We start from the raw sequence: 13,062 nt of genomic DNA, 5'->3' as shown, positions 1-13,062 counted from the left end.
TTACTAACTGCAACATTAAAGTCATGAACACATGAACACATGAATGCATCAATAATTAGAATCCAGTATATGATTCTGAAATTTTCTGCATCATGAGTACTTTTACTTTTGGTACTTATTAAATGCTAATACGTTTGTACTTTAATTTAAAGAAATACCTCACTCAAAAATGATCATTTGTATATTAATGTCAGGAGGAAAATATTTTTCTCGCATGAATCCATGTGAACAAAGAATTGATAAAACAGAGTCCTGGGGGATCATGGTAAACAAAAGCAAAACTATATGAAAACATCTGTTTATGGTAAGGGCAGTCACGCTACATGCTGCCTTATGCAGTAGAGAAAATGCATTTGTTGGGAAGTACCAAGCATAGGACTGGATAAATGAGACTTGGATTATACTGCATGAGATGTGTGGGAGTTTGTAAATAGATTTTTTGATACAGCCTAGTTTCTTGTTGTTAAATGCGGCTCCTTTTACTGCAGTTCATCAAGAACTTTCTCTGTTTTTGGATTCTTAACATAGAAAAACAATTTCCTTGCTGAATTCAATGTAACACAAAGAAGTAAAAGAACATCATTCACCAAGAATGCAACTTAAGAATTATACATATATATATATATATATATATATAATATATACATGTACACATATGTCCATACATACACATAAAGGCTTCATTTCCAAGGGCCTTTACCAGCAAACCCATTTTTAAGAGATGGGCCCTTGATTTATCTTTCTATAGATGTCTTATAAGGATATAAATACTATAATACTTCAATTTTTAAAATTCTAGCTGTTGCTTTAGAGTGTTTAATTGAATTAATATATGAGCCCATTGCTAAAGCCAATAAAGCATATTCTTTTACATTTATGGATATTATTATGATAATATTATGATAGTAAGATTAATCGTGTACACGAGGGGTTTGTCCTGTGTGATATTTTCCAGAGAACCAGACAGCACTTCCACCGAAGTCAGAAAAAAACCTCTCATCAGCATTGCCGGTAATGACAGCACAGAGACAACAGGGCACTGCCAAAATAAATGCCCAACAGTTTGTGATTCATAGATAAGTGCTGCTTTCGTCACTGGACTGCGCGTGCCTCTCCACCTCTATACGCACGTGTGTTTCATCAGATTCCTCTACTGCCGCTCATGCTCTGCTACGCATGCGCGCTGGTTGTAGTGTCATCATCACCATCCCAGAAGTTGTCCAGTCTGTGGTACCCCGAGCTGCTGCTGTATCAACGTGTGGCCATTGTCAAGAGCAAGGACACCCCGGTAGACTCCGAATCTCACAGCCGAACCGAGCCTCCACCGGACTCAGCCGAACCCCCGAACACGACCCCGGTGAGTGAACGTGTGTGTGTGTGTTGGACTAACCGTCGAGACAAAGACACTGCTGCTGAATTAAACCAGCTCTTTTCTCCTCTGTTCACATCTGAACTTGTGCTGAATGACTAGCTTAAGTTGTAATTAGCTAGCTCCGCTCTTCCGTTAGCTTCACCACTTTATCCTCAATTTTTGCTTCCGCTATCGTTATAGTTTCCTCTCATTATGAAAGTGCGCACATGATTCAGAACAACCGGCTTTATAGGGCAGTTTTCAGCCGACGTAGTTTAATTCAGCGTGGCGTGATGCTGGCGCTATTTTTACATTCATAAGTGAAGTCAGTGAGGCTGAGCTGTCCGCATCTGACTGCCCGGTGCTGTGCTGTGTGACAGCCCGTCGCTCCGGGTCACTCAGCAGCGTCGGCACGGAGCCAGAACCGCCAGCTCTCAGACACGAAGAGGAGGAGAGGTGATCTTGAGCTTTGATTTAAACTTGAAGTGCATTTGACTGCGGCCTAATGTGTTACTGTCCTGCACAGAGCTGAGTGAGCTCCACATGCTGGATTTTTTGAGGGTCAAAGCTCAATGGAAAGATCACACTACAGCCACACGCGCTGCCTCCCATGCAGTCCCCATGGTCCCTGCAGAACTGTCACAGCTTGTCCGTTACACTGTGAGGAGTAACTAAGTGCATTTACCCAAGTGCTGTACATAAATACAATTTTAGGTTACTTGTACATGAGTAATTACATGTTATGCTACTTTATACTTCAGACGCAGTTGTATGTTTTACTCCACTATGAAGCTGTAGTTACTATAGCTAGTCTGCAGATTCAGATTCATTCATTCATTCATCTTCTAACCGCTTCATCCTCTTGAGGGTCGCGGGGGTGCTGGAGTCTATCCCAGCTGACATCGGGCGAGAGGCAGGGTACACCCTGGACAGGTCGCCAGACTATCGCAGGGCTGACACATAGAGACAAACAACCATTCACGCTCACATTCACACCTACGGACAATTTAGAGTTATCAATTAACCTAGTCCCCAATCTGCATGTCTTTGGACTGTGGGAGGAAGCCGGAGTGCCCGGAGAGAACCCACGCTGACACGGGGAGAACATGCAAACTCCGCAGATTCAGATTATTAATACATAATCTGATCAAAAATAATGTTTATTTACGGGCTGCCCCCTGAAGGTCAGAGATTTGAATCATCAGTTGAAGACCTCTCAGTTGACTGAGATTCCTTCAAGTTGTGCAGTCTTTATTTGTGTAGTGTGCAGTTCACTTCTGGANGAGAGAACCCACGCTGACACGGGGAGAACATGCAAACTCCGCAGATTCAGATTATTAATACATAATCTGATCAAAAATAATGTTTATTTACGGGCTGCCCCCTGAAGGTCAGAGATTTGAATCATCAGTTGAAGACCTCTCAGTTGACTGAGATTCCTTCAAGTTGTGCAGTCTTTATTTGTGTAGTGTGCAGTTCACTTCTGGAGAGGTTTCGGTCCCCAGATTTAACTGCAGAGTGAGCGCTTCTCACTTTCATGCTGGTCTTCGGTTCAGGCAGCTGCGGACATGGAGGCAGCTGCACCGAGGAATAGAGGCTTTGCCCGGTTATGCTTCAAGATACATTATCTTCTGCCTTCTGCTTAGAAGTGGTGGATTTGCATATCACAGGAACTCATACAATTCAGTCTATCTAGTGTGAAAATGTTGTGAGCATTTACGATCAGTCAATAGCATGTAGAGCATGTTTAATGTATTACATGAATGTCACTTTCACACTTAATGTCTCGCTGAGCATTCAAAGCCTCAAACTCTGAATGGAAATATATTCGTGTTCAACAGCCAAATCTGATTCGACTGACAGAATTCTGAATCCGGTACAGCCCTATTTTATCCTGAATAAAGCTACCAGACATTATATAATTATTAGCTTCACTTAACCAGCTGCAACATAAAAGTGATACAAACATTAATACTTCAATAATTATAATCTAATATTATAATGCACATTATTCTGACATGGGCTTTTCTGCATAATGAGTGCTTTTACCTTTGGTACTCTAATTAAGTGTTGATGCTAATACTTTTGTACTTTGATCAAAGCAAAATTTTGAATGCAGTTTTTTTAACTGTAACAGTATTTTTATACTTTGGTATTATTACTTTTACTCAAGTAAAAGATCTGAGAACTCCACCACTGGTCTATTAATAATATGTGTGTAACCGGGGGGTGTTTTCTAAATGTGAGTGTTTGCTATGTCATTTTCCATCAGTGTGGTGGCAGCGTGACCTGTAGAAAGCACAGTCACAGGAGCTGGATTCATGCAGTCCCCCTGCTGAAGTTTTCTTAGGTGAGCGCTTGAATGTACCAGCCTCAGTTGTGTTGTCCTCTGATCTGTGACCTCTCTGGAGGACGGACAGTTGAATGTTTCCCTCTGGGTGTCAGTAAAACATCACTCCTAGATGGCAGAGTAGTTAAATCAATGTGTTGAATCAGTATTTGGACCTTTACGCCTGATCTAAGTATATTATGTAATAAAATGGTGTTTTAAAAGGGTCCTATGACTGCTCTCAGGAATTGGCTCATCAGGTTACTGCTGCTGCTCCAAAAGTAACCCATCCAGTTGTAGTTTTCTTTGTGCTTTTATTCTCAGGACATGCTCTGGCACCCAATCTTGGCTGTGGCAGAAAATTTGCCTCCATTGTGCAATCTTTATTGTAATGCATGAACTTTATTGCTGTGACTTGGAAGGGAAAGCTCAAGTGGTTCGTGGCACACAAGTGTACCTTCACCACTATGACTTGTTGCTTTCCTAGCTTACTACTGTTGTGGGCGTTTTTGGCAGATAAATATGGGAAGCACAGGATCACGTGGGCAGTATTTTAACCTTGGAGGTATATCAGTGAATGAATAGAGTGGTAGTTTTTTAACAAATGAAAGAGATTCTGCAGAAAATCAGGCTAATAAATGAGGAATGTTGGGTGAGCCTGAGGCCTAGGGAAGGGGACAGAAAATGAGTGGAGACATGTCAGTGGTGTGTGTTGCAGGTCTTTCATACTGTGTGCATGTGTGTGTGAAAGGAAGCGTGGTAATGGTTAAGAAGGAAAGTAGAAGCAGATGTGGGGCGAGCTTATGCCTGAAGTCGTTAGTCTCTGGTTGGCTTCATTCATTTGTCGGCTTTGAAATCCCAAATTTAAGCAGCCGCATTTCACCATTTTACACCATTTTTAATTTGGGTTCTGGAAGGAGAAGTTCTCAAACCATAGTTTTACCTGATAGATTGGCCGCATCAGAGATTTAAAAGACCTGTTTTTTGTTGCGGGGAGGGGCTGGTTCACATGCTCGTCAAAATCTGGAAAATTAAGTGCCGTACTGCGTTTGATTACATGAACACAAGTAACATTTCTGTTTAGACACATTTCCCAGACAAATTCAATCTTCTGTATCAGTTCATGCACACTTGCACAAGTTTTTGGGTCCATGGGTTGTTCACATGGCCTCAAGGCAAAACTAACATTTAAAACTGTGCAACGTGGTGTCCTTGAGCAAGTTTCTTTATGTATGTATGTATGTACAGGTCAGGCACAGCTGTACATGTTTGAGCAAGCAAGGATGTTTGACTGTATGTGCACACATTTTGAATGTTTGAGATAAGATATACGTGGCGATGCTGTCATTAGTCCATGCCGACGAGGTTTAAGTGGTCATTAGTGCTAATCTGAGAAGTACTTCACAGCCATTTAGCTGTGGAGAAGAAATGTATAATGCATGGTAGTGGGTTTTAAATGATATCAGTGGTTTTCTTTGAGGCTCACTGTGCAAAACAAACTTTCTGTTATGCTCTTTAATTTTTCCTCATGTCTTTTATTTAGTATTTGTGTGTTTTATAGTTGAGTTTTAGGGGGGGGGGGGGATATTTCACGGGGCCAGGGTGACTGTAAAAAATCACTCACACATTCTAGGAAGGNTTTTGGCACATTTGTATTACTTCAAACATTTTCATCAGCTGAAACTTTTTTGTTGTTGTTGTCTTAGAGATTTCAGGTAACTTCGGCCCTTCAACACATTTTAGTGAAGGGAGCGTTTGTTAAGGCAGAATGAATGGCCTCATTGATAACTCCTTCAGGAGTTGTCCTGCTTTGCCGGTACACACACTCACACACACAGACACCCACCCACAAACACACACACACACACACACACACACACACACACACACACACACCTAACTAAGCTCCAGCACAGAGCGGTGGGTCCTCAGGGGAGATGGAAACATAAATCCAGTCCGACTGGTGAAGTCTGCTTCCCGTAAAGTCCAGACCCTAAACTGAATGTCGCATTCCTCCAACGTCCTTTTTCCATTTTATCAGCTGGTGCAGCTGATGTGAGTTCCCTCCGTGACTGACACATAAAACTCCTAAAAAGTTTCTCACCGTTGCTAAGCCCGTCAAGCCTTCTGTTCCCACACTGCATGCATTCCGTTTGTAGTGATAACATTGGCTTTTTGAAACAATGGGTCCCTGATTTCAGAAGTTAACAATCTAGCTGGCTTTTCATTTCTGCCAGTGACTGTGATTTTGACATCTTGGATGACAACTGTCATCTATCAGCAGTAGCTAGCTAATAAGGCAAATATTAGATTCATAACTTGGTTGAAAACACTTGTCTCTGGCTGACTTTAAAACAAGAATCCTGTAAAAGGGATCCTAAATATGCACTTTGCATCCTCATACACAATATCACACTAAAGCTACATGTCCAAAAATGTAGTCCAAATACATATTTCTGCAGCCAGGAGGCGTGTTTGTGTTTCACCCAGGAAGAGAATCTTTGTCACATAAGTCAACTTGTCACAGGAGTCACAGGACTCTGTTAACTGATTGGCTGTGGATATTCACTGGCCGCAATTTGCCAATAAAAGTTTAACCAAATATTCTATCTCCACTTTGCTGCAGAATCAGATGGCCACACCTCAGACAGGCTGATGCAGTTTTCCATAGACACTGAATGGCAGCTCACTACAAGCTGCACTTTGCTGCTGCTTGGTGTGTTGTCGGCGAAATTGATGATAGAGTTGCTGGAGTATAAACTCCACCAAATATAAAGAGCAAGACAGCTAGCCTAAACCTCAGCCTGATATAGTAGCATCCTGGACCAGCTTCCACACTGCAGTACTATTTTAGGAAGTAAACCAGTTGGCCAGATTGCTAACAGCTGCATTTTACATTTTACAAACAAACACACTGTTTACAGTCCTTACAATGTTGCTGTTGTCTTTTTGCTTTTGGGAGGTTGAGAGAAAAGACACACCCTCCACCCTCTTTAAACACAGATTATCTAACTGTCTACAGCCCCATCCACGCCTCTTCAGCATGTTGATTTGATCCAAAGCTTGACAGGCCTGCTAAGCTGAGTTATATTTGCTATGCTATGATTGAACAATCGCTGTTGGTGGAACGGTCAGTTAAATTTAGGGCCACAGAATAAAGGTTGTCACCTTTGTGTTGAATGTCACGTTGTCTTTTTTAAATTTCCTGTGAAGCGTAAGTTTATCTTGTTCCGTTAATGCTGCTAAATTCAGAATCACTTTGCAACCTGTGAAGATATATCTGGTTATGGTCTCCATCGCCTCCCTGTACCCCGCCCCGTAAGTTATTGAGAGAGCTGGTTTTGTCTATGTGACTTTGGAGCTTAGATGACCTTTGTGTTCCCAATGTCAGATTCAACTCCCGGTCAGTCCATGACGACATTGCAGGTTGCTGAAATGGACAAATAGTCTGCTGGCACTGGACAAGGAGGTGCTGTAGATGTGTGCTCATGAGTTATTTGGTGGCACTGATGTGTAGACAAAGATGTGTTTATATGATACATTTTAGTTTTTAAATTCTGATTGAAATGAATTAAATTGAAACGTCACATGAAACCTTTATATAAGCCTTTTGAAGACTGTAGGTTTCAGCACCAGTTTGTGATGAATAATACAGGAGCACAGTATGAGCCATTCAGTCCAGCTCATTCTAGTCCCAGTCCAGGTTTTGGCCCTGAGTCTCTCTTTGACAAACATTTAACAGTTTTATTTCAGCATCATAACCTCAGTTACGGTAGAATGACAGCTGTTCATCTGTCCCAGCACACATAAATGTAACAAGGGCTTGTAAAAACATTACATAAGAAGTGAAATAAACGTCTGTATGGGTGTGTTTGTGTTTGCCCTATTTCCTTGTGTGACCTAAAATGAGGTCGCAGGGATGGCGTGATCAGGCCACTGAGACCAGCAGCGAAGTTGCTCCTTTGGGCACAGTGAGCACATTGCTTGTGAGCCGTAACGAAGAGAGGAACTTGGATGTCGTGGCGTCATCCAGCATCCTTTGTTTGATTTGTCTGTCTCAGTTTATTAAACCACAGTGTCAAGTACATAACAGTTTAGAGAATGCATTTACAGACGCGCTTTGCAAGTTAGTTTAATTATTTGTTTTGAGTGCTTTTTTTTTAGCCTGCCTCTTTTGGTGTAACTGTGCTGCCATGAGACTGAACAGAAATCTAAAAGCTTATTCCAAAAGTATATTTTGAATTTAAGTAATGCAATGTCTGGTTCTGAGTGATTCATGTCAGAACTAAAGGAGGGCTCGCTGCAACATTACCCCTGTAGTCATCACATTCCTCCATACAGGAAGACCATGCTGCAGCTGAGGTCAAGTTAGCACTGTTGTCTTTGTCACGACTACTTTGGGACTTGTTTTTGTCAGTTGATGTACTCTGAACAGAGCTCTAATCAGTAGCACGTTAAGGTACGTGTTTTTCTCTTAAAGGTCCAGTGTGTAGGATTTAGGGGGATATATTGACTGTAATATCCATATCTATGTTTTCAATAGTTTATAATCACATCAAGTGTTTAAATTTAGAATGAGCCATTGATATCTACACCTCAGAGTCTGTCTGCCATGTTTCTACAGTAGCCCAGAACAGACATCCAAATGCTGGCTCTAGATAGGGCCATTCAGACTTTCACGTCAGCCACCGTAGTTCTCCTACACGCTCAGCACACGGGAGAAGTATCATTTGGTCGCAGTCTGCAACCTCGCTGCAAGCTGCCTCCAAACCCGTCACGCTAGATCTTTAGATTGTAGCTTCAGTGAACCAGATCACAGATAGCGTTAAGCAGACATCCAGTGACTGGTTAGGAGATAACTAATGAGTGTTTGCACAAGCATGTGAGAGTATGCATGGCTGTGTGTCAGTGGGGTCATCGGAGGAAGAGCTAAGTTGCAAACAATTCTGTGAGCAACATGAGAGGACCAGGCAGCAGGTCTTTGCCAGTTGGACTCTCTGGCCCTTGGATGACCTGTCATCACGCGTAATTCACTCTCTGCCAAGGTCGTAATAATTTAAGACCAAGGCCGTAGTATTTGAGTGGTTTGACATTTAGTTGGATTCAGCCACCACCCTCTGGGATTTCAAGGGTGGTCAGTTGCTTGTGTAGAGTTTGAGAGGAAGGTTAAACAGAAACAATGATTTGCTCTCTTGGATAAAATTAAGCCTCTGGACTGGGTTCAGTGTTGAGTGTCTGTTGAAAGTTTTGTGATGTAAAATCTCCCAGCTTACTAACCATTAATATTTTCTCCTAAATAAATCCACATAACCATGCACACACTTCCCATAGGCAGCATTGAGTGGTGGTGCTGTGGTTTCGTTTGAGCGTGAGTGCTCAGACATTTACTGTCTTACTGAAGACGAGCCAACAAAGTAAAAGTTGTTTAATGACTTCTTGGTTCATGTCAAGGTCTTTGCTGAGTGTTAACCAGCTGTTGGTTGCTAATGTGTGTGTGTGAACTGACACCGCCAGAACAGATAAGTGTGGAGGAAGTGGAGCCGCCTGTGTGCTCTCACACAATCCCGGATATGCTGACTTCTTGGTTTCTGACGTCATCCGTTTGACTCTTTGTTTATCTTAGGTGCTACACACGTCTGTCATTTGTTGATTATTAGTCTTTGACCTGGATCACTGGGTACACAAAAGGAAAGACGAGCCAACACAGTCAGGTTTATTGCCAAGTAGGTTTTCACATACAAACAATCTGCTTTGGAATTTTATTGCAAAACGGCAAGCATAGAGAAAATAAAAATATAAAAAGCAAGAACTGCAAAAATTAAAAACAGAAATACAATATAAAACGGGTGACATTAAATACAATAATGTGACAGAATCTAAAAAGTTGGTACCTGTTTTTTAAGTGTGAAGTATAAGGTGTATGTGCAGTGTAAAGAGGTAATAATCCATCTGTGTAATAGAATGAATAATCTGAAATCAAAAGGACTTGAAAATGTGAATGATCAAGCCCAAAAGACAAAATTCTGGTGAATCATATCTTTCTTTTCCAAAGTTGCATCATTCCTTTAGTCATCATGAACTTCTCACAGTCATCATGACTCCACAGTCAGTTTCTGTAAGACTTTTTTTTTGACAATCACCTTCCTTTTTTCTTATTTGAAGATCACTATGTCCTTTATTTTTCCAAATACAACAACTATCAGACATTTTTGAAATAGCCACATAATGGCCGACATTTAAACACAAAGTCAAGTCAGGTCAAAGTTTATTATAGCCCAGTATTACAAAGCAGTTAAACTACATACAAAGCATTACCAATGCAATATAATACATAAATAAAATAGTAATGAACGGCATTAGCAAAATTAAAAACGTACAGAAGTGAGACACACATGAAAAACCCAGACAGAAACATGTGTGTGACCATGAGCACATAGACGGAGTATAAGTTGCATAACTGTGGTTTAGTATTTAGGGCAGACTAATTGAGGTTAAATGTTAATGTGAAGAGATGTGTTTTGAGTTTGCTTTCTAATGAGTCGATTAAGCTAGCCTCATGAATTTGGGTAAGAAGACGATTCCAAAGAAGACGTGCTTGGTTAGAGAAGGCCCTACCACCTCCTGATGGTTTATTTATTTTTGGAATAGTAAGGAGACACACAGCAGAATGAGCTCCTCATAAACCTTATGAACTTAGCATATAGGCTACAAAAATGAAATAAATAGCTTTGCTGTTGTCAATTAAATAATGATATTAGCCTGTATTAAGTGTATGTCTCAAATAAATTGAAAATAAGCTAAATGAGGAAGCTGTCTTTTGAACTGAGTGACTAATCAGAGAAGATGAGTGGGAGAGGCAAAGGAGGCAAATGGTCACCGAAAAGTCCTCCGTGATAACAGCCAGTGAACCACTGAGGCTGTTATCCACCGTCTAGCTAACTGTGGTTAAAAATGCAGAGGTTTGATTTGGTTTGATCTAAAATGAGAACCACCACCACCTTGGATGTGGTGTGTGCTTTTAAGAGGCAGGGACGCACTCTCTACAGCTTTGGTGGATAAATAGATTAGTTAAAATCTGATCTGCACAATTGTCTCGGCAACATATCTCACAGGTCACACAGTACTTGGCTATTAATGCTATTAATGAATATATTTATGTTCTGGCATATTTACTAACAGACATTTTGGCCATTGATATTTCCATCTCCTGGACAACTACTCGTGACACTGACTAAAGCCAGCATATGCTGGTTAGTGTAAACCCTGTCTATAGTGTGTCAGTGCGACATGATGGCACTCTGCAGGGTGCAGATCAGCAGGGCTGTAATGGTCTTCCTCCTGAGCTACTGCAGTCTTGAAGTGGAGCACAGAAATGTATGTGGTAACTCTCACATACATACCACACATAAGTGACACCACACACTTACCCAAACCCACATAAAGGTTCATAGTTACGTTTGGGTGTGCGAGTTGAATCAAACACTTGCCTCTCAGTGAATTCCCCATTATATATATTTGTACCCATTCCAGTCTACTCCAGTTCTGATTGCCTAACCTTCATCATGAGGAGTTTCTAATCAGTCCCTGCTTACCATTGCATTGCTGCTTAACAGAAACACAACTGTGACAGAAAGAAAGCAGACTAAATGTTGCTGATGAATTAGACCACCTATCTTAAGCAAACCTTTGGCTTCAACTAGTAATTTTTTCTTTTGCTGTGGCTTATGTGTTAGCATGCGACAGCCTACCAACAGTACACCTCCTTTGTGCAGCAAGTCCAATATTCACTCACCTTTTACGGTCTGGCTTCATCAGCCAACTCCTGAGAAAAATGTATACTGGACATCAAGCAGCTTATTATAGTGGACGTGTTATGTTGACTGAAATAAACTTGGCTCCTGCAAATGTTTGGACAAAAAAATCCACTCATGTGAAATGCAACATGAGCCTCAAGGGAACAAGTGCAGAGATGCTACAACACACAGCAAAGATCCCATATTTCATAAGTGTAGCTACTGTTTAGATTGTTAGCTAAACTGAAACCAAACTTAGATGAGAGACGCCCAAATCCTCCACAACATCCTGAGGCTGAATCCACCAGCTATCACGCTCGCTGTGTGGCTAACCAAATTTCTGGGGGAATCCCTGATACTGAGCAGGTAGCACACAACCAGATTCTGTTTGTTGTAATTGGCTGCCTTTTGTTTTATATAGGAGCTGCTGTCAGACTAATCATGTGACTCTAACATAAAGCCTGTGTGCAGGCTGAAAGAAAACCTGCGTAGAGCTGGAGAGGTGGGTTATCATGCTCAGTGGGTTAAAACTGAGAAGCATCTCATATTCAACAGACCAATAATTCAACTGTAATAGAAAAGACATCACTTGGTGTACATCAAAATAATATACTGGCATTAGGGATGTCAATGGTTAATCACTGAGAACGTTTTTGACGGGGTTACGAGTGTAAGTCTAGAGGTTAACGTTGCTACTCTTCAGTTTAGTTCAGGACGGCGTTACCAGTGGTATTCGCCAAATGAGCTGCACTGCCGACGGTATTTTTGGCATACTGCATTTCACATACTAGCAAGCCAGTTGTCTGTCTGCAAAGCCAACAGAAAATGAAATAAAAGGCAAAACATTTACATCACAATACATTTAAATTCCACCACCTTTGAAATGCGACTCTAAAGCTGGACTAAATGAAAGGCCTGTTGTATTCAAGTTATTTATTTTTTCACAAAAATAATCCACTTAGTTACCGATTAATTAATGTGTCTGGCTATGGAAAGCAAAATTACTGAAAGGGACATCCCTAACAGGCATGAAGTGAAACTGTCTTGAAGGAAGGAAATGAAGCTCAGCAATAACAAAGAATGACCTAAAACATGTGGCTTTTTAACATATTACAATTGTCTCCCTGTGTTTGACCAGATTTCTCTAACAGGAGACAAATTTATTTAAATGTTAGAGGACAGACGCAGAGCAACAAACAGTCAGGTTTAAATTTGTGTTTCTTCATGCATACAGTTACACATGTAACATACGCATTAGTCTTTGTAAATGGTGATAGACTTTCTTTGTGGTGAAAAGACAGGATGTAAAATGATGAGCAGAAAGAAGTGAGAGCCAAAAGTTCATGTGATTAATAGAACTATCTGAGGAACTAACAACTAGTATTGATAAACAAATGTACACCGTGGGAGTCTTTGTGGACTTGAAGAAAGCATTTGACACATTAAATCACGATATCCTCCTAAGAAAAATGGAAAAGTATGGGTTTAGAGGGGTTGTCTCAAATTGGCTTGGTAGTTATATAAAAGACAGGGAACAGTATGTACAACTGGGAGAATGTAAATCTAGGTGTATGGAAATTACATGTGGT

The 13,062-nt window shown here is 40.9% G+C and overlaps 1 protein-coding gene across 2 annotated transcripts in view; it reads left to right on the top strand.

Annotated features, from left to right (window-relative positions):
* Positions 1-1,181: 1,181 nt before the first annotated feature.
* LOC126402459 (monocarboxylate transporter 1-like) overlaps positions 1,182-13,062 on the top strand; it is a 32,489-nt gene continuing 20,608 nt past the window's right edge. Inside the window, exons 1-2 of one of the 2 annotated variants that reach the window (XM_050064470.1) lie at positions 1,182-1,357; positions 3,624-3,701. The gene's annotated coding sequence lies outside the window, so the exon portion shown is untranslated. The remainder of the gene's footprint in view (positions 1,358-3,623; positions 3,702-13,062) is intronic. The other variant, XM_050064469.1, reaches the window with a different exon arrangement.

This window comes from Epinephelus moara, chromosome 16 (genome assembly GCF_006386435.1).
Source record: "Epinephelus moara isolate mb chromosome 16, YSFRI_EMoa_1.0, whole genome shotgun sequence".
NCBI classification, from domain to species: domain Eukaryota; kingdom Metazoa; phylum Chordata; class Actinopteri; order Perciformes; family Serranidae; genus Epinephelus; species Epinephelus moara.
This window is presented reverse-complemented; position numbering and strand designations above follow the sequence as displayed.